Genomic DNA, 26,992 nt, shown 5'->3' on the forward strand with positions numbered 1-26,992 from the left:
TCTCCTCTGGTCTCCTTAAGCTCTCTCTCTCTCTCTCTCTCTCTCTCTCTCTCTCTCTCTCTCACACACACACACACACACACACACACACACACACACACACATAAACACAAAAACACATACAAAAATAAATCTTTAAAAATGGCTGAAACATTGTGGAAACCATAAACCATAGTTTAAAATAAAATCATAAACATAATACATAAAAACACAGTTACAATAATATCAAATAATTTGTTTGAAAGCAGTCAAGGTATATTGTTTTAATATTTACATAAATATGAACTAGATGTTTCTATTTAAGCTGTACATAATCATAAAGAACAGAACTACTGTCAATGAATTCAATTGTAGTGACATGGTTTTGGACTTGGTACAAAAGAAAATTCTAATCAACTGGATCACTTGACATATTTTCACAAAATAAACTAGAGAATTTACTTGTTTGTTTTTTAAAAAGAGAAAAAGGAAAAAAAAAAAAAAGGGTGGCGGGATTTCCAAACATAAACTACTTGGAATATCTCAGACTTTTCCTTGTGTTTTGAAGTGTTCATTTGTATTTATCTGAGCCAGTAAAAACAGCAGAAGAGGGTGGAGAATAATTTCCCAGCACAAAACAAAGCAACTCTGAAGCAAAGATATATTAAAAAAAAATACTTGCAGATACTAGGAAGGAGATTCCATGAGGAAACTGGAGATGATGAGGAAGAAGATTCCATGAGGAAGTTGGAGATGATGAGGAAGGAGACTCCATGAGGAAGCTGGTCTTAATGAAAGGCCTAAGGGTAGATGCTGCAGAAGAGCTTCCTACGCCTTTTCTAAGGTCCATTCTCAAGTAATCCCTACTGATAGTCAGTTCCAATCTTTCCAGGATCCCACTTAGCACAGTGAAGTACAAAGTGTCCACTTCTTTCCCCATCAGCCTCTGTTTGCAGTCCTGGATTTTAATCGGATTCATGGTCAGTAGATTCTAATGGGGGCGGGGGGGTTGTTATTCTAAGTGTGAGTGTGCTTTGTAATGTTGCTTCATTGTTGGCTCATCTCTGGTAATAAAGAGATGACACTGGTAAATTGGCTAGCAATCATCAATTAAACACACTGACCCTTAAAATCTATGTGAAGCACAAGGAGCTACCTTCTGCCAGATTAGGCAGCTGAGAAAGGACTGAATAGTCTTTTCTTACTCACAAGCCCATGGTAACAGTCAAAATCAACTTTGCTCTGTGTCCTCTGATGGACACTCACTGTTTCAATCCACCTTTAGTTTTTTGGTGATATACTATTCTCAGGACAGTCTTGGTTCAGAAGATAACCTTTGGAGTAATATTAAAGACATCAAATAGCATATGTATCAGAAGATGACCTAGTAGGCCATCAATGAGAGGAGAGGCCCTTGGTCTTGTGAAGATTATATGCCCCAGTACAAGGGAATGCCAGGGCCAGGAAGTGGGAGTTGGTGGGTTGGGGAGTGGGCGGGGGGGGGCGGTATAGGGGACTTTCAGGATAGCATTTGAAGTGTAAATGAAGAAAATGTCTAATAAAAATAAGAAAAGAAAAGAAAAGAAAAGAAAGGAAAGGAAAGGAAAGGAAAGGAAAGGAAAGGAAAGGAAAGGAAAGGAAAGGAAAGGAAAGGAAAGGAAAGGAAAGGAAAGAAAAGAAAAGGACAAGAAATTACAGTGTCATTCAATGCCAAGGGAAAGTAACCACTAACATATGAAGTAAAACAGATTTGATTAATTTAGGTATCTGTGAAAAGAAGTATCTTTATGATTCAAGTAGAAAATCATATACACAAAGTTTTCATAGACATGGCTAACATTTCAGACTTCAAATAGGATCACAACTTCAGGGCTGACAGAAAGCAGCCAGTCTAATAGAAGGAAATTCAGTGCATGTTCTTAGCATCAGTGTCTATCAATGTCTAAAAAAATCAATTCGTAAAGAGACTAACCAAATTTAAAAAAAAAATCATACAAACAGGAAATGAAAAATCAAAAAGTTCCCAGAAGAAGAAAGAACACAGAAAGTTTAAAGGAGCCATTTTCTGTGTCACCCCAGATGGTCTTTGAAACTCACTACATAGCCTAAGGTGTTCCCAGCTGGCCTCAGTTCTAGGTGATCCTCCTGCCTCATCTTTCCAGAAAGTAAGACGGCACGTGTAAGAGTTCATTAAGCATTTGTCATATTCCTTTAAAACCAGTGTTACATTGCAATGGGAATTTTAAAATCATCTTCTCCAGTAAGGATAGCGTTACACTGTATTAATGTTACTCAGGGTTAAATTCCTTCCATCCACATGCTTTTGTAACAAATATTTGACATTCTGATGGTGACTCGGAAGTGGATTCAATATTAGAACTCCCCACATTGTGATGGGAATCTTACCTTACTTCTCAGATACTCATACGTTTCTCCTTAAGAATGAACTACCTGCAAATGGATCATACAACTCAAAGTGGCTTGCCATGTGTTTGAATTCACACAAGGCAGATACTTCTTTACACCCTGTACTGTGCCAGCCACTATGTCATTTCTTATTAGCAGTTACAGGAGCTCACTCCTCAGCTCAGTGACCCATGACTATTATACCACATGGCTTCTCCATCCAAGAGTGATTCAGCTCTCTGCACACTTAGGCCAAGTTGTACAGGATAGCAGAGTCTGTTTATCCCTCATGGTGACACATCTGTGAATTGTGTTCTCTCTTCTCCATGAAACAATGGAAACATCAGTGCAGATCTGTAAACCCTGACTGATGATGAATATTTTCAGGTTGCCATATTCTGACCAGTAATTGTCAAGGAACCAAGACAAGCTTCAGAGAAAATGATAAGCTAAACTTGACAAACTAAAATTCATGTGACACTCATGCTCCACTATGTTCATAGCAGCCTTATTTATAATAGCCAGAAGCTGTAAAGAACCCAGATGCCCTTCAATAGAGGAATGGATACAGAAAATATGGTACATTTACACAACGGAATACTACTCAGCTATTAAAAACGGTGAATTCATGAAGTTCTTAGGCACATGGATGAGACTAGAAAATATCATTCTGAGTGAGGTAACCCAATTACAAAAGAACACACATGCACTCACTGATAAGTGGATATTAGCCCAAAAGTTTGGAATACCAAAGATACAATTCACAGACCACATGAAGCTCAAGAAGAAGAAAGACCACAGTGTGGATACTTGGGTCCTTCTTAGAAGGGAGATCAAAATACCCATGTGACGAGATACAAAGACAAAGTTTGGAGCAGAAACTGAAAGAAAGGCCATCCAGTGACCGTCCCTCCTGGGGAGCCATCCCATATACAGTTACCAAACCCTATTGTGAATGCCAACAAGTGCTTGCTGACAGAAGCCTGATATAGCTGTCTCCAGAGAGGCTCTGCAAGTGCCTGACAAATACAGAAGTGGAAGCTCACAGCCATCCATTGGACTGAGCACAGGGTCTCCAATGGAGGAGCTAGAGAAAGGACCCAAGGAGCTAAAGGGGTTTGCAGCCCCAGAGGATGAACAACAATATGAACCAACCAGTACCCCCAGAGCTACCTGGGCCTAAACCACCAACCAAAGAGTACATAAGGAGGGACTCAAGCCTTCAGCCGCATATTTAGCAGAAGATGGCCTCTCACATCAGTGAGAGGAGAGGCCCTTGGACTTGTGAAGGGTTGATGCCCCGGTGTAGGGAAATGCCAGGACAGGGAAGCAAAGTGGGTGGGTTAGTGAGCAGGAGGAGGAGAATGGGGTATGGGGCATTTTGGGAGGGAAATGAGGAAAGATGATAAAATTTGAAATGTAAATAAAGAAAATATCTAATTAAAAAATGAAAAAAAAGAAGCTACAGAGGAGCAGATGAGAATGAAAAGAAGAGAGGGGTATAGGAATAAGATGAAGTGTATGAGTTATGGATTTAGAATGTAGCCAGAGTGCCTTGCAGTAGTCTGGGTGGAGAAACATGAAAAACAGCCCTAAACATAACTTGTCAATTACAAACAAAAACAAAACCACCATGAGATTTATGTGCAAAAATGAAAATTCCATAATAAAAAAAAAGGATGTGTAAGAAGTGAAAAAAAATGTATGTGACACAGACAGAATAAAAAGTTTTTTTCTCCTTTGACATTCTTACTGAAAAACCTTCTTCCTTTTTACATCATGTTTCATAAGACCCAAGCAATAATGCCAGTTAGACAAGGACTAAAAAGTTCAATTTAATCTTTCCTCTTTTGAAGATGATTACCTTGGTATTTTGTTATAGCAATAAAAAGCTTATTTCACCTCTGCCCACTCCTTTGTTTCCTTTCTTCCTTCTCTGTATTCTAAGAACTATAGTTTTTTTTTTCCTTAAGTCAGAAACATCTTTATCAAGAATTCTAGACAATGGATGTGGAAAGTTTTCTCTAAGAAACTGAATAATATGTCATGGTAGAGGAGGTGGATACACAGATCTTCATAGTATTGGAGGCATATTTTTGAGTAATGATCAAATTGGTGTAATTGAGTCCAATATTTCATCAGGCATTCATCATCTTTATAAGGATCCCAGGGGAAAACTCCTGAAAGGAAATGTGAACAAGGTGACCAATGATGGCACTTATTTAATAGGAGGAATTTTACATTTTATGACATTAAAGGAGCTTAAAGCCACCAGCCATCTTCACCTACCACTCAGGTTTAACTCATGTCTGTGATGTTGCCAGGTAATGAAGATGAAAGAAAAATCTGGTAAAAGATTGGGCTCATATGTTTCCTGAGCTATCACAGTTGATTCTCACTTCTTCCAAAGCTTTACCAAGAATGATAAACTGGTCACAGAATCTGGACAACTTTATTATTATATGATGAAATGGATTCTTATACACTATGTTTGTAGGTGGGCTGACACACAAGCTCCACATATTGTCTATAAGTGCTGTTAAAAGAAACCGTATCTCACAGCGTTGATTCAATCTGGGGATTTATATCTATGCTATTTATAAACTAAATTTGAAAAATGCCACAGTTATACAGAATATTGCATGTATCAGTTTCTGTGTTCAGTTTACCACTTGCAATGGTAAGGGATCCTCATCACACATGCTTAATAACATTTACTATCATTTGTTTTCTTGATTGGGGTAAAATGGAATATGCTCAGATTATTTATATCTTGCAACTGAAATAACTGGATATCTATTCTTAACCAAACATTACAACATATAATAGTCAATGAATTTGGTTAAATATCCTGGTTATTAACATAAACTTTGACTGTAAGGAAATATTACTTTTTATTTAATAACAAGTTGCCTAAGTGTAATGTGTCTTAGGGTTATATTATAGATATTTTGTTAGTACTATTCAGTGAGTTAATCTTGTTGGCCAGCTTTATATCATTATAGGAAAATACTTGAGATACTCAAGTTATAAAGGGAAAGGTTGATTTCTGCTCAGTTTCCTTGGCTTCATGTTCAGATGGTCTTGCTGCTTCAGCTTATAATAAAGCAGAACACTGTGGTGGGAATGCATAGCTGAGAAAATCTACTTACATTCTAAGACAAGGAGAAAAATCAGAGAGGACAAGAACACAGAACCCATGATTTCCCCATCAAGGGCCAGTCTCCTGAGGACCTGAAGTCTTACTGCTAGATACCATCTGCTACAGATCCTAATACATCCAAATGGCAAAGCTGTCAAGCACATGGGCCCTAGGCTGGCATGCCAGATCAATACTTCAGCAAATATATACAACCTTAATTTCATCAATCTTTCCCAAAATACTATAACCAAGATGCCTACAGGGTCCTGCACCAGGTCCTCTTCATATATATCAATACCTTTCAGGTTAGTATATTTATGGGATGGTTGTGTGAACGATTGGTCACTGATTCTTGTGCCTGCTCTTGAGGCTCCTTTTCTTCTCTTGGGTTGCCTTGTCTGGCCTCTATGTGATGGTTTTTGTTTTATTTTACCATATTTCTTATCTTTGTGTAGTTATCATCTCTTAGAAGCCTGTTCTAGTCTAATGAGAGACCAAAGCGGAATGGATCTGAAAGGGGAGGGGAAGCAGAGAGGAACTGGGACAAGTAGAGGGAGAGAAATTGTAAGCAACATAAAAATGTGTGTGGGAAAAAAAAATGACACATGTCAATACCTGATGTTCTTGAGGCCAGAAAGAGGTATAAAATTAAAAATAAAAACAGTGTCCCAGAGTTTGCTAAAATAAAAATGGTGTCCTAGAGTTTGCTAAATTATGTCCCTTAAAACTGAACACATTTTAGGCTAAAAATACTAAGTGTTTAAATCCTCATATCCATAGAGAAATCCACCAAAGAAATGTAAATTAAAACTACTTTGACTTTTTATTTCACCCCAATTAAAACAAACAAACAAACAAAATGACAATAAATGTTAGAAAAGACATAGGGTAAAAGATGCTCATATCATTGCAAGTGGAATGGAAATGGATAGAGTCAGTATCCTGTGTCACTGTAGCAGTCTATCATAAAACTAGAAATAGAATTATCATATGATCAGACCTCTATTCTTGGGTGTATGGCACAGGACTCTCTCTTATCACTTAGACACTTGCTTATAAGCAGCCATTGCCATGTATTCACAATACCTGGGAAATGGAACCAGACCATATGTCCATTGGCAGTTGAGTGAATAATAAAAACATGGCACATAGAAAGTACAGAATTTTATTGAGCCTCAAAGAAAAATTAAACCATGAAATTTGCAGGGAAATTGATGGAACTGGAGAATATTGGGCTCCAAAAGACAAATACTTTACATATTTTAACTTGAGTCATGAAACTAGAAATTGAATCAGGAGAAAAGAGAGTGTTTTGTTTGTTTTTGAGTTTGCATTTTAATTGCAACTTTTCTCATTTCCCACTCCTACCTCTAAACCTTCCCATATATGTCTTCCTGTGCTTCTTCAAATTCATGGCTTCTATTTTCATTAATTGTTACTGCATAAATATATGTATTTCTATATATGTATATATGCCTAAATACAACGTGTTAAGTCTTTATAATGTTACTCATCTATGATTCTTAGTTTTGCTTCTTTAATTATTAACAAAGTTTTATTGCATTTTAACTTGTTTATTTTGTATGCATCAATGTGCACATGTAAACACACACACACATACACACAGTCCATTACATGCATGTGAAGGTCAAGGACAACTTGTGAAATTTAGTTCTCTCCTCCCATACTGTGGGGTCCTGAGGATTGATGAGGATTCTCATCAATCTTAGCATCAAATGGCTTTACCTACTCGCCCATCTCACCAGCTCAGAAGCTCATATTTTTAAATAAATGTTTAAGAATGATCTTGTCTTATTTTATTATGCATAATTGCAGTTTATATATTTAATATGCTATTTTGCTTATTTCTTTTTAAAGGTACTGGGAGAAAATATTGAGCAAATACTTGTTTTTATCAGTGAGGCCTTTAAAGCCAGTAGTGTTTTCTTTAGACAACCTGACTTTAATGCTGTTAGGGAAACTGATATCTCAGATCTATCTGTAGTCTTTACTAACTCTGATTCATCAATACCACTGTTCAGGGTCATCTATAACTTTCCATCCCATGTGGGTTCCTGTAGGTAACAGCTCATCTAAAATTTTAATGTAACCTTTAATTTAAATACTGATTACATGTGAAGAAAAATAACCTCATGACATAAAACAATGCTCTCTCTTCCTTCCTCCTTCCCTCTCCCCCTCTTTCTGCTTCCCTCACTCCTTCCTCTTCCCCCTTCCTGCTCCCCCTTCCTCTCTCTTCCTCTCTCCCTTTTGGTTTCTGGCCTTTACATTTTTGTTTTCTTTTTCTACTTGTTTTTGAAAATAGACTCTTCTCACACAATATATACTAATTATACTTTCCCTTCCCTCTCTTCTTCCCAGTTCCTGCCCACCTTCTCTCTCCTCTGGATTCATTCCCTTTCTATCCTTCACTAGAATGGTACAAGCTTAAGAGATAACAACAAAACAGAACAAAATAACATACAATAAAAATTAAACAACAAAAAGCAAAAACAAAGACAAAAACCCATCACATTGAAGTTAGACAAAGCAGCCCAACAGGAGAGGAACCCAGAAGAAAACACAAGAAGCAGAGGTCCACTCATTCTCACTCTCAAGAGTCCCATAAAAACAGACACTGAACTGGAAGCCATGATATATACCCAGAGGATCTGGGGCAGACCCTTGTAGGTCCCAGGTTTGTTGCTTCAGTCTCCGAGTTCATGTGAGTTTTGATCATGTTGGTTAGATGACTTTGTTTTTCTGGTGTCCTCCATCCAATCTGGTCCTTACACTCTTTCTGCTTCCTCTTCCACAGGATACCCTGAGCTCTGAGGGTGGGGACTTGACGGAGACAATTATTTGGAACTATGTGGTCCAAGGTCTCTCTCACTCTCTGCATAATGTCCAGCTGTGGGTCTCTGTATTTGTTCCCATCTGCTGCAGGAGGATGCTTCTCTGATGATGGCTGAATAAGGCATTGGTCTATGAGTATAGCAGAATGTTATTAGAGGTCATTTTATCACTACTTTTTCAAGACTAGTAGTATTTGGTTTTTCCCTAGGTCTCTAAGCTCTCTAGTCTCTTATTATTGTTCTTGGTTACTCAAGCAGTGTCAGGTATGGGCTCTATCTTGTGGAGTGGGCTTTAAATCAGACATTGCTAGAATTAAGGCCATTTGAGAGATGGTATGGGATTCTAGTGCCATGGTAACTTCCTGATATATATGAAGGTAGGCCTAGTGATGTCTCCTAACTATGGAAAAGATGGAGTCCCAACTGGTCATTTCTTGTCACCAAACAAAGCTTCCAGTAAAGGAACTGTGATATATCCAATTGAGTTGTTGGCCAAAGGGGTCCCATAGAAATCTACAAACTACCCAGGCTGTTGCCAAGATAAACAGATCTTAATGGGAAAAATGATAAGAAATAATAAGGTAAAAGAATAAACATGCTATGAATGTAGAGGGGAGGTTTCATGGGGAGAAAGAGGGTCGGCAGAGGGGAGACTGAGCATCAAAGGAGGATCAACAGGCTCCAATGAAAATTCTGTAATAAAGCCCATTACACTGTATATGGCTAAAACCATATACAGAGTAATGGAAAGAAAATCCTGTGAACACTTTTAAAGAAAAATTGTTCTTGAAATTTGCATAGCAAAAAAGTCATGTCTCTCTTAGAACTTCAAAGCTTATTTATTAACAGCCTTGAATTTAACTCAAGTATTCACCCAAATGTTATGTCGTCTAGTATCACATTCATTTATTATGTGAAATGTTCAATCATTATTTCTTGATCTGTCAACGTGAGAACTTGAATGTTAGTGCTTTTTAAAATCACACCTCCATATTAATAAGTTATTAATGTGTGTTTGTATTTGTGACTGTGTACAGGTATGTTGTGACTGCAGGTGCTCACAGAGACTCACCGAGCTGATCAGGGCACTGGGAACTGAACTCGGGTCTGCTGGAGCACATGCTATTAGCAAGTTCCCTCTCTAGCCAATAGTTTTAGGCGTCTATAAAGTGTGGCAAGCCATGTTATATACCCATAATGTCTTCATATTCAGTAACCTTTTAATTTTCCAGCTACTATTTATAATATTGTTTTAATGTACTTATGACACTTTAAATTGGAAGAGATAATGCTTAAATGATTAATACAAATTTAGCATTTTGATTTTTTATGGGCTTGTTCTAATGGTAAAAACCAACCAACAACATTTCTCTGTTGTGATTATATAAAAATTAATTCATATCAAAAGGATATAAAAATTTAAAAGAGGATACAGCTAAATCAAGTTCTTTAGGTATATGGTCCAGGGTGAAAGTTTTCTATCCTATATTTATAGTTGTCCAAAATTGTAAAACTGTTATGCTGTATAGCCAAAACATTATTTAAAGTGAGCTTTTACTTTTATGGACTTTGCAATTACCTTTTAAATTTTCTGTTTGACTCAAGGTTTGTTACCAGCTGATTGGTAATAACATCTGCTTCTTCATGGCAATTTTTGTTGCATGAATGCAGTTCTTGGCCAGGTGCCTCTCTCTTTCCCAGAGTCAATTGATTTCCTATGTGCATACCTTGCTGCTCAATCAGGAACTTGAGAATTATTCCCCTTTAGCCCTAGAGTGAAATCTCTGGGGTCACATAAAATATAGAAACTATCTCTTTGGTTTCCAGCTTCTGTTCTGAGGCAATATATCTGTAAGACATTTAGGAATAAAAATGGGAAGGAATATGACCTCTGAAAGTGGTAGCAGTATATATTTTCCATGTTTAATTTTCTTTGAAATTGAGTGCTCAGACTAAGTGTGGCCTTGGAAGCCAAGAGGCTTATTTGCATTTGATTTTGTTAATATCATCTTTAGCAGGAACTGGATTGTGAATTTTTGTTAGAATTTTATTCTCTGCTTCCTGTAGCTTTGAATCTATTCCTTTCCTCCTGCTCATGTTTCCATTTAATAACCTTTCACAGCGTATTCGAAACAGCCATGTTTTTCATAGTAACTTAGCAAATTCTTGGATTGAAAACAGTGGGTAGTAAGTTGTCAGTTTTGTAGGTCTGTTTCTACCATTTAAGCAAATACATTTCTATGTGGTATACTCAAGAATACAAGCACTGCCATAATTGTACTTGGAAAGCCACACGAAGGGCAATCGTCACAAAATGCCACAGAGTTGGCTCTTAGCAAAGGCTGAAATAAACATTATTTCAACACCTATTTTATGCAAACATTTGAACAGTTCTTTTTTTTTTAATTCTAATTCTTCCTGTGATTGTTTACATTGCTGTTGCCAAATTATTTAGAGTTATTTTAAGAAAAATCCTATATCACTGATAATGTTCGTCATCTCATATCACCTTACTCTTAAGTGGTTTATACACTTTAATTATATAATGAGGTTTGTTCTTTAAATGTATGTGAGTAAGGTATCTACAAAATATTTCAATGTTAAAAGTGCTGGATTACCAAACTGGAGAAATTGGATTCTGATTATTTTTTCCATGTCCATATATGACATATTCTCTTAAGGATATGGCATAGTACCTTTAAGTGTTTCCATAAATATTTTAATAACATCAATTCTAGTGTAGAAATGCCCATGCCCATTATTCCTGCTTTCAGTCTTGCTCTAATGATGTGGTCTCAGGCACTTGTGTTGAAAAGCAGAGAAGCATCCAGATTACAGGGCAGATGAAATGACAGTAACTCAGCTGCTATGGCAGGCTTTTCCAATGTTCAGCTCAGTGAGAAATTCCTCAAGGGATTCCACCATAGGGAAAAATATGCAGCATAGAGGCAACTCGTGCTTTAAGGATATTTTTATCCTGTATCTCATGGCTTTGTGCCACAAGGCAATTCAGTAATTGCTACTGTCCTAGGATATGGCAAAGCTGTGGTTTTGGCTGATGGTATACTTACACATACAAACTGGCTAATCTATGGATAGCTAGTAGAGCATTTGGAGGTTTGAATTTTCTGTCTATTATTCAGAACCTTGCCCATAAATATTGTGACTCTCAGTACAGCTCTACATACGTGTTAAGCAACAGTGGTTGAGGTTAAACCTTGAGTGGTAACTGGATGGCAGTCAGCCCAGTTGACAGTTCAAAGCAGGTGACATCCATGGGAGCTGAGCAGGAAAAATAATACTCATGGCCCAAGGAATGTCTTTGAGGTTCAGACATGTGTCACAAACAACTCCAGCATAACATAGAGGTTATTCAACAAAATATCAAAGGAGTCAATATTTCTCTCTCAAAATAAAAATAAAAGACATACAAAGCAGGCATCATGACACATGTCTGTAGCTTCAGCACTCAGGGGTAAGAGACAGGAGGTTTACTCTGAATTGAAGACATTCTGAACTGCATAATGAATTTAAGACCAACCTGCCCTACAAAGGAGAAATCTGTCTCACAACAACAGTGTATGTGTGTGTGTGTGTGTGTGTGTGTGTGTGTGTGTAAGAGAGAGACAGAGACTGAGACACAGAGAGTGACAGGGAGTTAGAGGGAGAGAAAAAGGAGTGGAAGAAGGGAAGGAGGGTGGGAGGAAGGGAGGTTCGAAGGAAAGGAAGGAGGGAGGGAGGGAAGGAGGAAGGAAGGAAGGGACAGAGGAAGGGAGGGAGGGAGGAAGGAAGGAAGGGACAGAGGGAGGGAGGGAGGGAGGGAGGAAGGGAGGAAGGGAGGAGGGAGGGAGGGAAGGAGGAAGGAAGGGAGGGAGGGAGGGAGGGAGGGAGGGAGGGAGGGAGGGAGGGAGGGAGGGAGGGAGAAAGGGAGGGAGGGAGGGAGGGAGGAGGGAGGGAGGGAGGAGAAAGACACTCATTGGTAAAATGTGTGGGGTAGCTCTGTTCCAGAGAAGTAGCTTCTGCTTCTTATACCCATTTTCCAGTTCCCAAAGTGCTTCAGTCTTGGCACCCTCCCTAGATTAAGAATGGAGCCCCTGTTAAAATCCAGAGTCCCACAGGAAAGTGCACAGATAACCCCATCTCTGCCACCCACTTGCCTCTCACATGCACCAAAACCTACTCTCAATTGTCATCCCAAAGGTAATCAAATACAATGCTCCGAACATATGATCTGCTTCCCATACGCACATACAAAAGGCATCCTACCTCTCATCACAGTCCCAAATCATCACAAAAAGCAAGATTTTAAAATGTGATAACAGAAACAATGAAACTATAATAAACAAAGCAGAAGCATTTCAAGGCATTGGGATAAACAAAAGTTTCTGGAAATGTAGAAAGGCACCAGAAACCAACCCAGAACTCCATGCACAGCAAAAAAAGTCTGAAAGAAGAATTTTTCCTACCATACAGGAAATAGTCAAGAAAATAGAGTGGGAAAAAATGTTGAGGAGTTATATACCAGGCAGGGCTATAAAATCCTGAACATTTAAGGAGAACAAAAATTTTCAACAGTACAACAATGTTTCAATTTAAAAACAAAGGAACAAAGTACTTGAATAGATGTTTCTCAGAAGACATACAAATGGCCAACAAGCACATCACAAATACTCAGCATCACTAAGCATCATGGAATACAACAGGAAGCCACCTCAAGGTGTCATTTCACCTTAGGATGGCTGCCATCACAAGGGAAGTAAATCCTGGGAGCAAAAATTGAAATATCAAAAATAAATCCCGCATTTATGAATCCAAACTTAGAACTGTTCACTGAGGGATGAAAGATCTGAATTGATGTTGATATGCATAGTTATGTATCAGAATATCAGGCCACAGAGTACATGAAACCCATCTCATGTAGCAACACTGATTTAGGAAGATGACTCCATAGTTTGTAAATATGCCTAGCACATAAAGACAAGTCACATGAGCAATATCACTTGTGAGTAGGAGCTCATATGGTTGATCATTTTAGAGTTGAAGTAGGTCATTGAGATAAGCTTTTTATACACTGTGTGAAGGTGTGTCTCTGTCCTTCTTTACCTGCCTGAGGCACCGTCTGATTGGTTTAGTAAAGAGCTGAATAGCTAATAGCTAGGCAGAAGAGGATAGGCAGGACATCCAGCAGAGATAGGAACTCTGGGAAAGAATCAGGCACAAGGGATTCCCCAGCCAGAAGCAGAGGAAGAAACAGGTGCCAATTCTGGGAGCCATGTGGCCAAATGTAGATTAGTAGTAACAGGTTAATTTAAGTTATAGGAGCTAGCTGGTTGGGATCAAGACAGGTAAGGCCAAGCTTTCATAACTAATAAAAGTTCTTCGTGTCATTACTCAGGCAGCTGATGGGTCGATACAGTCCTGTGATAGTTAAGTGGAGCCTAAAGTTAGAATACAGTGTAGAATTGTACACTATATATCCCATAACTGTCAGAGGCAGTGTCCAGAGAAGCAGAAATGAAATGATACTTAAAGAAATGAAAATGGTAATTTTGTGAATATTACATATGTATAAAATTATATAATGGATCCCACAAATAAATGCATACATATCAGTTAAAAGTAAAAGCTTTAAAAATATTAAAAACAGAAAGAAAAATTCTGGTAGACAGAAAATTCCCCATTGCCATCTAATACACAACCTTTCATATAAATCAACTGGAAATTGACTCCCCATGTGAAGATAGATCATTTTAAAATAATAATAAAAAAAAAAAAACCTCAAGTTTCTAGTCTTAAATTTTAGGGCCTGTGTCAAGGCAAGGCAACAAAAGGAGAAATACAGTCCTAGGATCCCTGTTGGTTCTACGGAGACAGCAATTTATTAAAATGCACACAGGGTTTGGATGATTTATTCATCCTGCATCTCTAAACATTCCACACCATCTGAAAGTATATTCCCCCTGTTGACAAGAAGAAGGAGTGCTAGGAAGAACTAATGAGGCTTAAGTGAACACCTCTGCACAGGCACCAGCTATGGATTTACACCCTGTCACAGGACCATTAGCACCATTACCTGTGGTTGTTTACGGAGTTGTTTGCAGTGGGAAAATTCTATCCTGAGCACTGAGCAGAATCTGTGCAATGCTAGTGAGTCTGTGTAGTCACATCTGCTTCCAGGCCGAATGACAGAACCCCAAGACTTCTCCCAACAACGCTCATTATAATGATGAAGAACTGGATATGTTTTTCATAAGATTTATTTTATTTTTAACTATAGATGTGTGTGTGTGTGTGTGTGTGTGTGTGTGTGTGTGTGTGTGTGTATGTATGTGTGTGTGCTCATCTCATTTCAGGGAACTGGAATTTAGATAATTTGGGGCCAACCAATTTGGTTGCTGGGAAGAGACTCGAAACATCTAGAACAGCAGTGTGAGTCCTTAATCATTGAGTGATCTCCCAGCCCTGAGATAGCCATTTGTTAAACAGGAGGGTTTCCAGAAACGGAGATCAACATGTTTACTAAAAGCCTCAAGCTCCTTCTTTAGGCTATTTCAACTCCACTCTACAGTTTTAGAGTCATCCCTTTAATTTGCATTTATTTAAACATACTTTTCCTTGATGTGCAATGTAAAGATACAAAGGTAATGTTGGGAACAAACTTCTACACTTTTTTCATCTCATTAATTGAGGCAGGGCCTCTCATTCAAATCTAGAGCTTATTGATATGGCTAGTCTGGGAATTGTTTATTCCCTGAGGCTTGAATTACAGGTGAGGTGAGAGTCATGCTTTCTCAACATTTACATCAGTTCTGGGGATCTGAACTCAGATCTTCACATTCATACAGAAAGCACTTTAACCACTGAGACAATTCCCCAGTCCTTTTTGATAACCGTTTCATTCCTTTGATGGAATACCTCTTCGTTTTCAGTTTCGTTTCCCTAGTGATTAAGACATAAAGCTGTGACTTGAGTACCTGTCAGTCATTTGCTTGTCTTCTTTTGAGAAATACCTATCACAAAAATACAGGCTGTAGAAAACATACAGGGCCACAGGGTTGCCTTTACACTAAAAAGCTTCATGGCCAAAAATGAAAAGTCAGTACAGAAAAGAGACAAACTACAGCATGGGACAGATAGCACTCTATCCAAAGAGCATTCCACGTAAATAACAGTAAATAACAGTTTATAAGTTGGCTTCTTTTTAAAATCCCGAAGGCATTATTTGCTATAAAACCCTGATGGTGCTATTTTCTATAAAAATGAGCTATTATGTTATTTTCAAATAATAAAATGAAACTTTCAATCTCTCAGTATATCTGAGGACAACTTGTTGGAATTGCTCCCTAGTTCTACCCTGCAGACTGGGGGACTGAACCCAGGTCCTCAGGTTTGGCTGCAAGCTCCTTCCCTTGCTGAGCCTTCTTTCCCTTGTTAATCACTACTCATAAGGAATATACCGTAGCGTGCAAATGTTAGAGATAAAGACTCCTGTAGTCAACTAGGTGAAGAAAGATTCTACCAGATTAGCAGGAATGGAGAAGTTCAAGGGCAGTGTGTATGTTACTGTGCTTCACTGTTGTTGTTCCCAAAGACAGTCACCTACCGCCCCACATACTTTTGTTCCCTCTTTTGTTTTGAGATAATATCCATTTAATTCTATAATTCCCATTTTCTTCCTTCCATCAGCTTCCTGTTAAGTTTGACATCTTTCTAGTTATTTTCTTCTGTTTCCTTTTCCTAGTTGATTAAACTTCTTTTCATTTTCCATATCAGAGGTGGTTTCCTACTTAGAGTTCCTACTGCTGTGATAAAACACCAATACCAAAGGGACATAGGGAGGAAAGGGGTTTTTTGGCTTACACTTCCAAATCACTGCCCTTAATCAAAGAAAGGCAGGATAGGAACTCAAACAGGGCAGGGACCTAAAAGCAGGAGCTGATGCTGAGGCCATGGGGGTGGGGTGCTTACTGGCTTGTTTCTCATTTCTTGCTCAGTCTGATTTCTTTAAGAACACAGGTCCACTAGCCCAGGGGTTGTCCCATTCACCGTGGTCTGGACTTCTCCTTTGATCACTGATTAAAAAAATGTCCTACAGGTTTGACTACAGTCCACCCCTCTGGTGGCAATTTCTCACTTGAGGATCCCTCTTCTCTGATGACTCTAACTTGTGTTAAGTTGACATAAAACTAGGCAGCATGGTGGCTTTGTTCTTTTCCTTTGCTCTTATCCTGGAATATTTAATGAGTTTTGTTGAGTCTTAGCTCCCCACAGTGTGATTTACTCTTCTTTGTGACACAGTGATAGTGGCTGGTAGCCTTAATCCAATTAGAATGAATTGAGCTGGTGCTGACTTCAAGTCATTATTAATAAAGCTCCATCTGTCTCTGATTCATTTAACTGCTGATTTCCTGAAATCCACTCATTTCACAGAAATCTCTTTCAAATTTCCAGCTATTATTTGTCATTCTTGTGTAATTTCAGAATATGGCACATGTCTCAAAGGTACAATGCATTATATGAGGGATTACTATGCATTTAAATGTGCCCCTAACACCAAAGACTCTAACGTGCTTACGCAGAGGGACACTACCAGAGCTCAGTGGGCAGTTCTCTGAGTCTTCAGTTCTCCTCTGTTTGGGAATTCATTTTTACAATCTGTAAATGAGAGACTCTCCATAAATTGAGTTTTATAAATTTTAACTGGCTTATATTTATATTTCAGAAAAATGGAGAAAACGAGAGAGAGAGAGAGAGAGAGGACATACTGGCTCAAGCTAGGCTTAAACCAACGGATGCTGGTCATTGATAGAAGCTGAGAAGTTGCTATTGATTGAGAATCCAGTTGATGTTTGAGAGAGTAGGTTTCAGTCTGTTTACAAATGATGCTTAGGTGACTATATAAAAAGAAATGTTAGGTCAAATTCAGCTTTCAAGATCTATTTTTTTTTTTTAATTTCTTTCTCTGTCCATGTATGCCTGTGTGTAGGTAAGTACATGTGAGTTACAGGTCCCTGCAGTGACCAGAAGAGGGCACCAGGGGTAGGAATGACATTCAGTTGTGAGCCACTTGACAAAAGTTCTGGGGATCAAACTGGCAGCATCTGGAAGAGCAGTATATTGTCTTAATGACTAAGTCTCCAGAAGGAACATTAGTTCAAGCTTGAGTTTTAAAAGAGTATTAGCTCACATGTTATCTCTTTGAACCATATACTTATGATTAAATCATTTATATATTATGATGCTCAGTAAATATTGATATACTCCAAATAATTTTGACCTACTGAAAGTATTTTATTTTTCTGATTTTTTCTTCTAGATTGAGATCTATACCGTTTATTTATGCTTCTACTCTCACTCCCTCTATGCTACACTTTTAAGATTCTATTTAGTGCCATTCTAGATATCCCTCCCATTTGATGTATATTCCATTCATAGGACAATTTAGCAACGGTAAACCCTCTTCTTTACTTATACAATTCAGTTACCACAAAGTTTTTATTGATTATAAATCTAGATTATAAGTAGGCTTACCTTCAGTTCTTAGCATGCATATGTCATTGAATTAAGAATCTACACATAAGCCAGGCGTGGTGGTGCATGCCTTTAATCCCAGCACTTGGGAGGCAGAGGCAGGCGGATTTCTGAGTTCGAGGTCAGCCTGGTCTACAAAGTGAGTTCCAGGACAGCCAGGGCTATACAGAGAAACCTGTCTCGAAAAAAATAAAACAAAACAAAAAACAAAAAACAAAAAACAAAAACAAAAAAAAAGAGAGAGAAAAAAAAAGAAAAAGAAAAAAAAAAGAAAAAGAAAAAAAAAAGAATCCACACATATCATTACATATTCCTTTCTGCAATGGCTTTGCCATCAGCACACAGATATTATGAGAAGATAGCTCAGTCGAAGCTGGGAGTAGCATTAGTTTGCACTGAAAATGAATTTTATTAGTATATTCGAAGACTTCAACTCCTATACTGGTGCTTGTCTTCTGTTTGGTGTTAACATTGGAGCCTTAAACAGTAAAAGGATGTATCTCTTCCAGGCTCTGGAAATTCATCAGCTAGGAAAAGATTTGCTGAAGATATGCAGGAAGGATGTTCTACTGTGTTTCTATTGCTGTGATGAATGCCACAACCAAAAAGCAACTTTGGAAAAGAAAAAGCTTATTGTACCTTATATTTCCAGGTCACATTCCATCACGGATGGAAGTTAGAATAGGAAGTAGCATAGAAAATATATAGAGAACTGTTGCTTATTGTCTCCCTCCCAAAATCATGCTCAGCCAGCTTTCCTGTGTATCTGGGGCTCACTTGCCTAGGGAGGGTACTTCCCATAGTAAGCTGATTGCTCCCTTTTACACCAATCACCAATTGAGACAATTCCCCACACACATGCCCTCAGGCCAATGTGATCTGAGCATGTCTCTTATGGAGGTTCCTTCTTTTCAAGTGACTCTAGGTTGACAATTAGTTGACAATTAAAACTAACCAAGACAAAGGGCAAATTAGAGAGTGTTTTTGTGCTTGTTTTTGTTTTGTTTTAGCACAAATAGAAGATGTTTGATTAAAGGGCAAATTGGTGCAGAAAATACAGATAGACAAGAAAATGTAGATGTCCCTGGCTTTGATGTGTAATTTGCTGAAAAGGACATTGAACGTTATGACACTTTAGTATGTCCAAGCTAGCTAAGTAATTTGCAGCTGACATTGGTGAATGAGCAAGAGAAGACCAGAGGCAGCCTACAGATGAACATACAAATAGATGTAAAAGTTATTCAGAAAAATAAATAAGTATAAACCAATGATCATTGCTGTCTACCAGCTCAGCCAGAGAGTGTGGCCATCAATATTCATAAGCTTTTACAATCGGACACTCAAAGGCATGCAGACTGGATGAAATATAAAAAGTTGATAGTCATGGATAGAGTAGAGCAACCAGGCAGGGCCTGTACAAAGAGACATGAAACCCAACATTTCCACTGCAGTGTAATTTAGTAAGCAGAAAGTAAGATATTTAATTGTCTTGAAAAGGTTTATCTTGAATCAAAAGCTGCACTGTGCTGACAAGCACGCCCCTGAATTCTTCATCCTTCTGTGTCAATCTCTCAAATATGGGTATTTCAAGTGTGCAAAGTGTTCTAGTTGCATCAAAAAATAGTCTTATGCTAGTACCACTTATGGCAGAAACTAAATATAATTCATCTGTATTCCTTTCTGTACAAAAGGGAGCACTTGTTTAGTCGCACATCGATAGGCACATAAAACATTCTAGAACAGGAATACTTAAAATGTTGCCTATTTGTTTAGGATATTTATCTAAACTTTGGAACTATTCTTTGTTGTTAATTGATTGGTAGTGTTTGACCTTGAAGTGCTTATGGCTAACACACCAGCCTCCTAAGACCAATGACAAGCCTCTCTTCATGCAAAAGCAACAATGAGATTAACAATGATTTATGCATATTATTCTTAAGATGATTGTATCTAGACTCTGAGCTGAAAAAAATAAGAAGAGGGCTGTACAATATTGGAAGAAACAAGCAAACTATGACATACGCATTAAAAGGAAAATTCTGCAAAATTAGAACTGTCAGAATTATCTGACAAATGAAAAAATGTTGCATAAAATCCATGAACTACAAAAATAGATTTCATCTATATCTTCACAGTGTAATAGAGCTATCAATTTCCATTTGTGACACACTGTTATATAACATAAGCAAATGAGTGCACGGATTTGATACACAATCTAAGATAAATATTCTTATTTATCATTTATATCCATGGGCACAAAACTTTGTCTTACTTGATACTTATTTTGACATCATCAGAATATATGAGTTATATTATTTATCTGGAATTTCAAATACGTTACTAACACATCTTGGTTTACAGATTAATGCTGATTTTTAGCATGTTGTTACCAAAGTCTTACTCAAATTTTCTTTGCCAAGGATATCATCCAAATTGGAGAACATTCTTTCCTGTCCCCCTTTGTTTTTTTTAAGACAGGGTTTTACTGTATATCCCTGGTTGTCCTGGTTGTCCTAGAATTAGCTCTATATATAAGATTGGCCTTGAACTCACAGATATCCACCTGCCTCTGCTTCCCAAGTACTGGGATTAAAGGTTTACACTACCACATCCCAGCAGAAAGAACTTTCTGATCCAAGCAATGAAAAGAATGTGCTCAACCTACCCACAAAACTTTATACTCAAATTGTATCCTCTGTAAGAAATTCAGGGACAGGGTATGGAGCAGAGACTGACAGAATGATCAACCAATAACCACCCCAACTTAAGACCCATCCCATGGGCAAGCACCAATCCCTGGCACTTTTAATGATACTCTGTTATGCTTCAAACAGGAGTCCAGGATGGCTGTCCTCTGAGAGCTTCACCCAGCAGCTGATGAAAACAGATGCAGAGACCCACAGCCAGACATTGGATGGAACTCAGAAACTCTTATAGAACAGTTGGTGGAAGAATTAAAGGCCTTGAAGGGGATAGGTACTCCACAAGAAGACCAACAGAATCAACTAGCCTGGATAATTGGGACTCTCAGAGACTGAACCATCAACCAAAGAACACACATAGGCTGGACTTAGGTCTCCCAGTACATATGTAGCAGATGTGTAGCTTGGTCTTCATGTGGTTCCTGAACAAATGGAGTGGGGCTATATCAAAAGCTGTTCCCTGTCTGTAGGATATGTTCTTCTATTTGAGCTGCCTTCTCTGGTCTCAGTGGGAGAGGATACTCCTAGCTCCAAAGAGACTTGATATGCCAGGGTGGGAGATCAGGGGGAGGGCAGTGAGTGACATGTAAAGTAAATAAATAAAAATAAATACAAAAAGAAGGTATTGATTGAATGAAATGAATTAATAATGAGCTATGTAAAATGTTAACAATAAAGCTTCATGTTTAGTCTGAATTTGAACAGTTTAAGCAGTCACTTACTGAGAGTGGCAGTTAGCTTTGATTGTCAACTTGACATAACAGATTCACCTAGGAAGAGTCTCGGTGCAGGGTATTTATATAGGGTTGGCTATGGATAGTCTATGAGAGGTTGTCTTGTCAGTTAATAGATATGGAAAGACCCTGACCATACTAGACTGTACCGTTCACATACAATCGACTAGGCATGAGCTGTAGAAATGGAAATATCAAGCTGAAGTAAAATAGGAGGGAAATGAGCATGCAAGCATTCAAACTCTCTGCTTCTTGACTTGGGGTGTGAAATGTCTGGCTTCCTCAAGCTCCTGCTACTCTGACAGTCCCACAGGGATGGATGCTTTATAACGTGGGACTGGAGACTAAGATAAAACTTTTCTTTCTGAACTCACCTGTTGTCAGGATGTTTTTGCACAGCAACAGAAATAAAATTAAGACACTCAGTACCTTTGTTTTATCATGGAGAACATACAATATTGTTTCAGCTAAAGAAATAGGTGAGATCTTATTTGTGGCAACAAGTATTCCACTGAAATGTGGTCCTGTGACATAGATAAATGCATGCATTTTATGTAGTTTCTATCAGTGTGAAATAGTGATTAATTCTGGGAAACTGAACATTTCTAAGCACCTTTTTTTTTTCATGGAGTCATGGAATATTATTGAAACAAAGCAAAGCTACATACCAGAATTTCACACACACACACACACACACACACACACACACACACATACATACACACACAGAGAGAGAGAGAGAGAGAGAGAGAGAGAGGGAGAGAGAAAGAGGGAGAGAAACAGACTGACAGACAGACAGACAGACAGATAGAGACAGAGAGACAGAGTGACAAGGAAAGACAGAGAGACAAAGAGAAAGAGGAGAGAGGAATTTTGCCTGTTTGGGTAGAAAACTTATTTAAAAGTCATATTCTTGTTTAGACAAGTCTAGGGAAATGTGATGTGGAAGTTTCACTCCTCATAGTGTGATATGTTCCTCATTTTTCTGAAAGGCCTGAACCATGAACCAATCACATGATCAAATCATGTTCTTAAAAATTATCTAATATTACAGATGCACTAAATTTGTACTTAATGCAATATTGTATTTTTATGTCTTGGTTCTAATTACTACATTAAAATACTATAAGAAATTATCTCAGGGAGTGCTGCTGATACAGAGGGCAATTAAGTTGCTTAAAAAATAAATACAATCAGAAATTTCTCTTCCGTTCATACTTTCTACCATTCAATTTCATTTTCATTGTCCAGTTTTAGGAACTTTTCTGATCCAAACAATGAGAACATGTTTTTTGTATTTTGGTTTTTTTTTTAAGATTTATTTATTATTATATCTAAGAACATTGTAGCTGTCTTCAGACACACCAGAAGAGGGCGTCAGATCTCATTATGGTTGGGTGTGAGCCACCATGTCGTTGTTGGCATTTGACTCACGACCTTTGGAAGAACAGTCACTGCTCTTAACCGCTGAGCCATCTCTCCAGCCATATTTTATGAGAAGATATCAGTGGATAGAAGTGGTCTAATAACCAGTCACATGATGATTTGTTAATAATCAAATTAATAAAGGAAATCTTAATTTAATCCTCTCTGCAATTCCAAACAAGTACAAGCAAATATTCCTGTCAATTACCATGATAAGTAAGATGGAATCTGTCACACATATAAGAGGTCACAAACCTCAGATGATAGAGCCTATGGAAGACAACGTCTTGTCAGAGAAGGCAGGGGCAATGGTTATTGTTCTAAACTTATTTTTGAAATCCAAATCACTGACAATCTCTTGCTTTTTGTTTCTGGGATTTTTGTTCATTTGTTTCTTTGCTTGCTTGCTTTTTACATTATTTTTTCTCTTTATGTTTACAAACTGTGTACTTTTATTATTTATTGATTTACATTTCAATCTCCCTTCCCAGGTTTCCCTCCATGAGCCCCACTCCCACCCCATCCCCTCTCCATTTTGCCTCTAAGAGGGTACTTCCCCACCTACCCACCTACTCCCACCTCACCCCTCTAACATCCCCCTTCTCTGTGGCATAAAGCCTCTACAGGACCAAGTGCAGACCCTTCCACTGGGGCTAGACAAGGCAGTTCTCTGCTACATATGTAGCGGGGGCCACAGACCATCCCATGTATGCTCTTTGGTCGGTAGCTTAGTTCCTGGGAGCTCTGAGGGGTCCAGTTAGTTGATATTGTTGTTCTTCCTATGGGGCTGCAATCCCCTTCAGCTCCTGAAGTCCTTCCCCTAACCCTTCCATAGGGGTTCACAGGGTCAGTCCAATAGTTGGCTGTAAGTAACTACATCTGTCTCAGTCAGGTGCTGGCAGAGCCTCTCTGAGAACAGTCATGCTAGGCTCTTGTCTGCAAGCACATCTTGACATTAGCAATAGTGTTGGGGTTTGATATCTGCAGATGGGATGGATCCCAAGGCGGGGCGGTCTCTGGATGGCCTTTCTTTCAGTCTTTGCTCCATGTTTTGTTCCTGTGTTTCTTTTAGACCAGAACAATTCTGGGTTAAAAATTTTGAGATGGGTGGGTGGCCCTATCTTTCAACTGGTGCCATGTCTATCTAAAGGAGGTGGTCTCTTCAGGCTCTATCTCCCTGCTATTGGGTTTTTCAACTAATGTTATCCACACTGGGTTCTGAGAGCATCCCACATTCTGTCATTTGAGACTTTCTAACGATTCCTCTTTCCCCCACCCTGTACTGCTGCATACTTCTACTCATTCTTCTGGTCCTCTGGGCCTCTCTCCTCTCTGCCCCATAACTAATCTTGCCCCCTTTTTGTCCCTCACCCTCCCCTGATTATATTGTCTCCTATGATTATATTGTTCCCCCTTCTGAGTTGAATTGAAGCATCCACATTGGGCCTTCCTTCTTGCTAAGCTTCATATGGTCTGTGAGTTGTATCACAGGTATTCTGAACTTTTTGGTTCGTATCCACTTATCAGTGAATATATACCATGTATGTCCTTTTAGGTCTGAGTTACCTAACTAAGGGTAATATTTTCTAGTTGCATCCACTTGCCTGCAAAATTCATGATGTCCTCATTTTTAATAGCTGTGTAGTATTCCATTGTGTAAATGTACCACATTTTCTGTATTCGTTTTTCTACTGAGGGACATCTGGGTTGTTTCCAGTTTCTGGCTCTTATAAATAAAGCTGCTATGAACATAGTGGATCATGTGTCCTTGTGATATGCTAGAACATCTTTTGGGTATATGCTGAGGAGTGGTATAGCTGAGTCCTTAGGTAGAACTATTTTCAATTTTCTAAGGAAATGCCAGATTCATTTCTAGAGTGGTTGTACAAGCTTGCAATCCTACCAGCAATGGAGGAGAGTTCCTCTTTCTCCACATCCTCACCAGCATCTGCTATTGTCAGAGCTTTTTTTTTTTTTTTTTTTTTTTAATCTTAGCCATTCTGATTGATAGATGGTGGAATTTCAGCATCATTTTTATTTGCATTTTTCTGATTACTAAGGATGTTGGACATTTCTTTTTTCTTAATTAGGTATTGTCTTCATTTACATTTTCAATGCTATCCCAAAAGTCCCCCATACCCTCACCCCCCACTCCCCTACCCACCCACTGCCAATTATTAGCCCTGGAGTTCACCTATACTGAGGCATATAAAGTTTGCAAGACCGATGGGCCTCTCTTTCCAATGATGGCCAACTAGGTCATCTTCTGACACATATGCAGCTAGAAGCATGAGCTTTTTTTTGGGGGGGGGGTAGAACTGGTTAGTTCATATTGTTATTCCACCTATAAGGGTGCAGACGCCTTTAGTTCCTTGGGTACTTTGTCTATCTCCTCCATTGGGGGCCCTGTGATCTATCCAATAGCTGACTGTGAGCATCCACTTCTGTGTTTGCTAGGCTCCAGCACAGCCTAACAAGAGACAGCTATATCAGGGTCCTTTCAGCGAAAGCTTGCTAGTGTATACAATGGTGTCAGCGTTTGGAGGCTGATTATGGGATGGATCCCCAGGTATGGCAGTCTCTAGATGGTCCATCCTTCATCTCAGCTCTAAACTTTGCTCTATAACTCCTTCCATGGGTGTTTTGTTCCAAATTCTAAGAAGGGGCAAAGTGTCCACATTTTGGTCTTCATTCTTCTAAAGTTTCATGTGTTTTGCAGATTGCATCTTGTATCTTGGGTATTCTGAGTTTCTGGGCTAATATCCACGTATCAGTGAGTATATATCCTGTGAGTTCTTTTGTGATTGGGTTACCTCACTCAGGATGATGCCCTCTAGGTCCATCCATTTGCCTAGGAGTTTCATAATCTCATTCTTTTTAACAGCTGAGTAGTACTCCTTTATGTAAATGTACCACAAATTTCTGTATCCATTCCTCTGTTGAGGGACATCTGGGTTCATTCCAGCTTCTGGCTATTATAAATAAGGCTGCTATGAACATAGTGGAGCATGTGTCCTTATTACATGTTGGAACATCTTCTGGATATATGCCCAGGAGAGGTACTGCTGGATCCTCCGGTAGTACTATGTCCAATTTTCTGAAGAACCGCCAGACTGATTTCCAGAGTGGTTGTACAAGCTTGCAATCCTACCAATAATGGAGGAGTGTTCCTTTTTCTCCACATCCTCGACAGCATTTGCTGTCACCTGAGTTTTTGATCTTAGCCATTCTGACTGGTATGAGGTAGAATCTCAGGGTTGCTTTGATTTGCATTTCCCTGATGATTAAGGATGCTGAACATTTTTTCAGGTGCTTCTCAGCCATTCGGTATTCCTCGGGTGAGAATTCTTTGTTTAGCTCTAAGCCCCATTTTTAATGGGGTTATTTGATTTTCTGGAGTCCACCTTCTTGAGTTCTTTATATATATTGGATATTAGTCCCCTATCTGATTTAGGATAGGTAAAGATCCTTTCCCAATCTGTTGGTGGTCTTTTTGTCTTATGGACTGTCTTTTGCCTTACAGAAGCATTGCATTTTTATGAGGTCCCATTTGCCTATTCTTGATCTTAGATCACAAGCCATTGCTGTTCTATTCAGGAATTTTTCCCCTGTGCCCACATCATCGAGGCTTTTCCCCACTTTCTCCTCTATAAGTTTCACTGTCTCTGGTTTTCTGTGGAGTTCCTTGATCCACTTACATTTGACCTCAGTACAAGGAGATAGGAATGGATCGGTCCGCATTCTTCTACAAGAGAACCATTTAGTTGCACCAGCACCATTTGTTGAAAATGCTCTTTTTACCACTGGATGGTTTTAGCTCTCTTGTCAAAGATCAAGTGACCATAGGTGCGTGGGTTCATTTCTGGGTCTTCAATTCTATGTCATTGGTCTACTTGTCTGTCAATATACCAGTACCATGCAGATTTTATCACAATTGCTCTGTAGTACAGCTTTAGGTCTGGCATGGTGATTCCCCCAGAGGTTCTTTTATCACTGAGAAGAGTTTATCCTAGGTTTTTTGTTATTCCAGATGAATTTGTAGATTGTGCTTTCTAATTCGTTGAAGAATTGAGTTGGAATTTTGATGGGGATTGCATTGAATCTGTAGACTGCTTTTGCAATATAGCCATTTTTACTATATTGATCCTGCCAATCCATGAGCATGAGAGATCTTTCCATCTTCTGAGATCTTCTTTAATTTCTTTCTTCAGAGACTTG

Source organism: Mus musculus, chromosome 13 (genome assembly GCF_000001635.26).
Source record: "Mus musculus strain C57BL/6J chromosome 13, GRCm38.p6 C57BL/6J".
NCBI classification, from domain to species: Eukaryota; Metazoa; Chordata; class Mammalia; order Rodentia; family Muridae; genus Mus; species Mus musculus.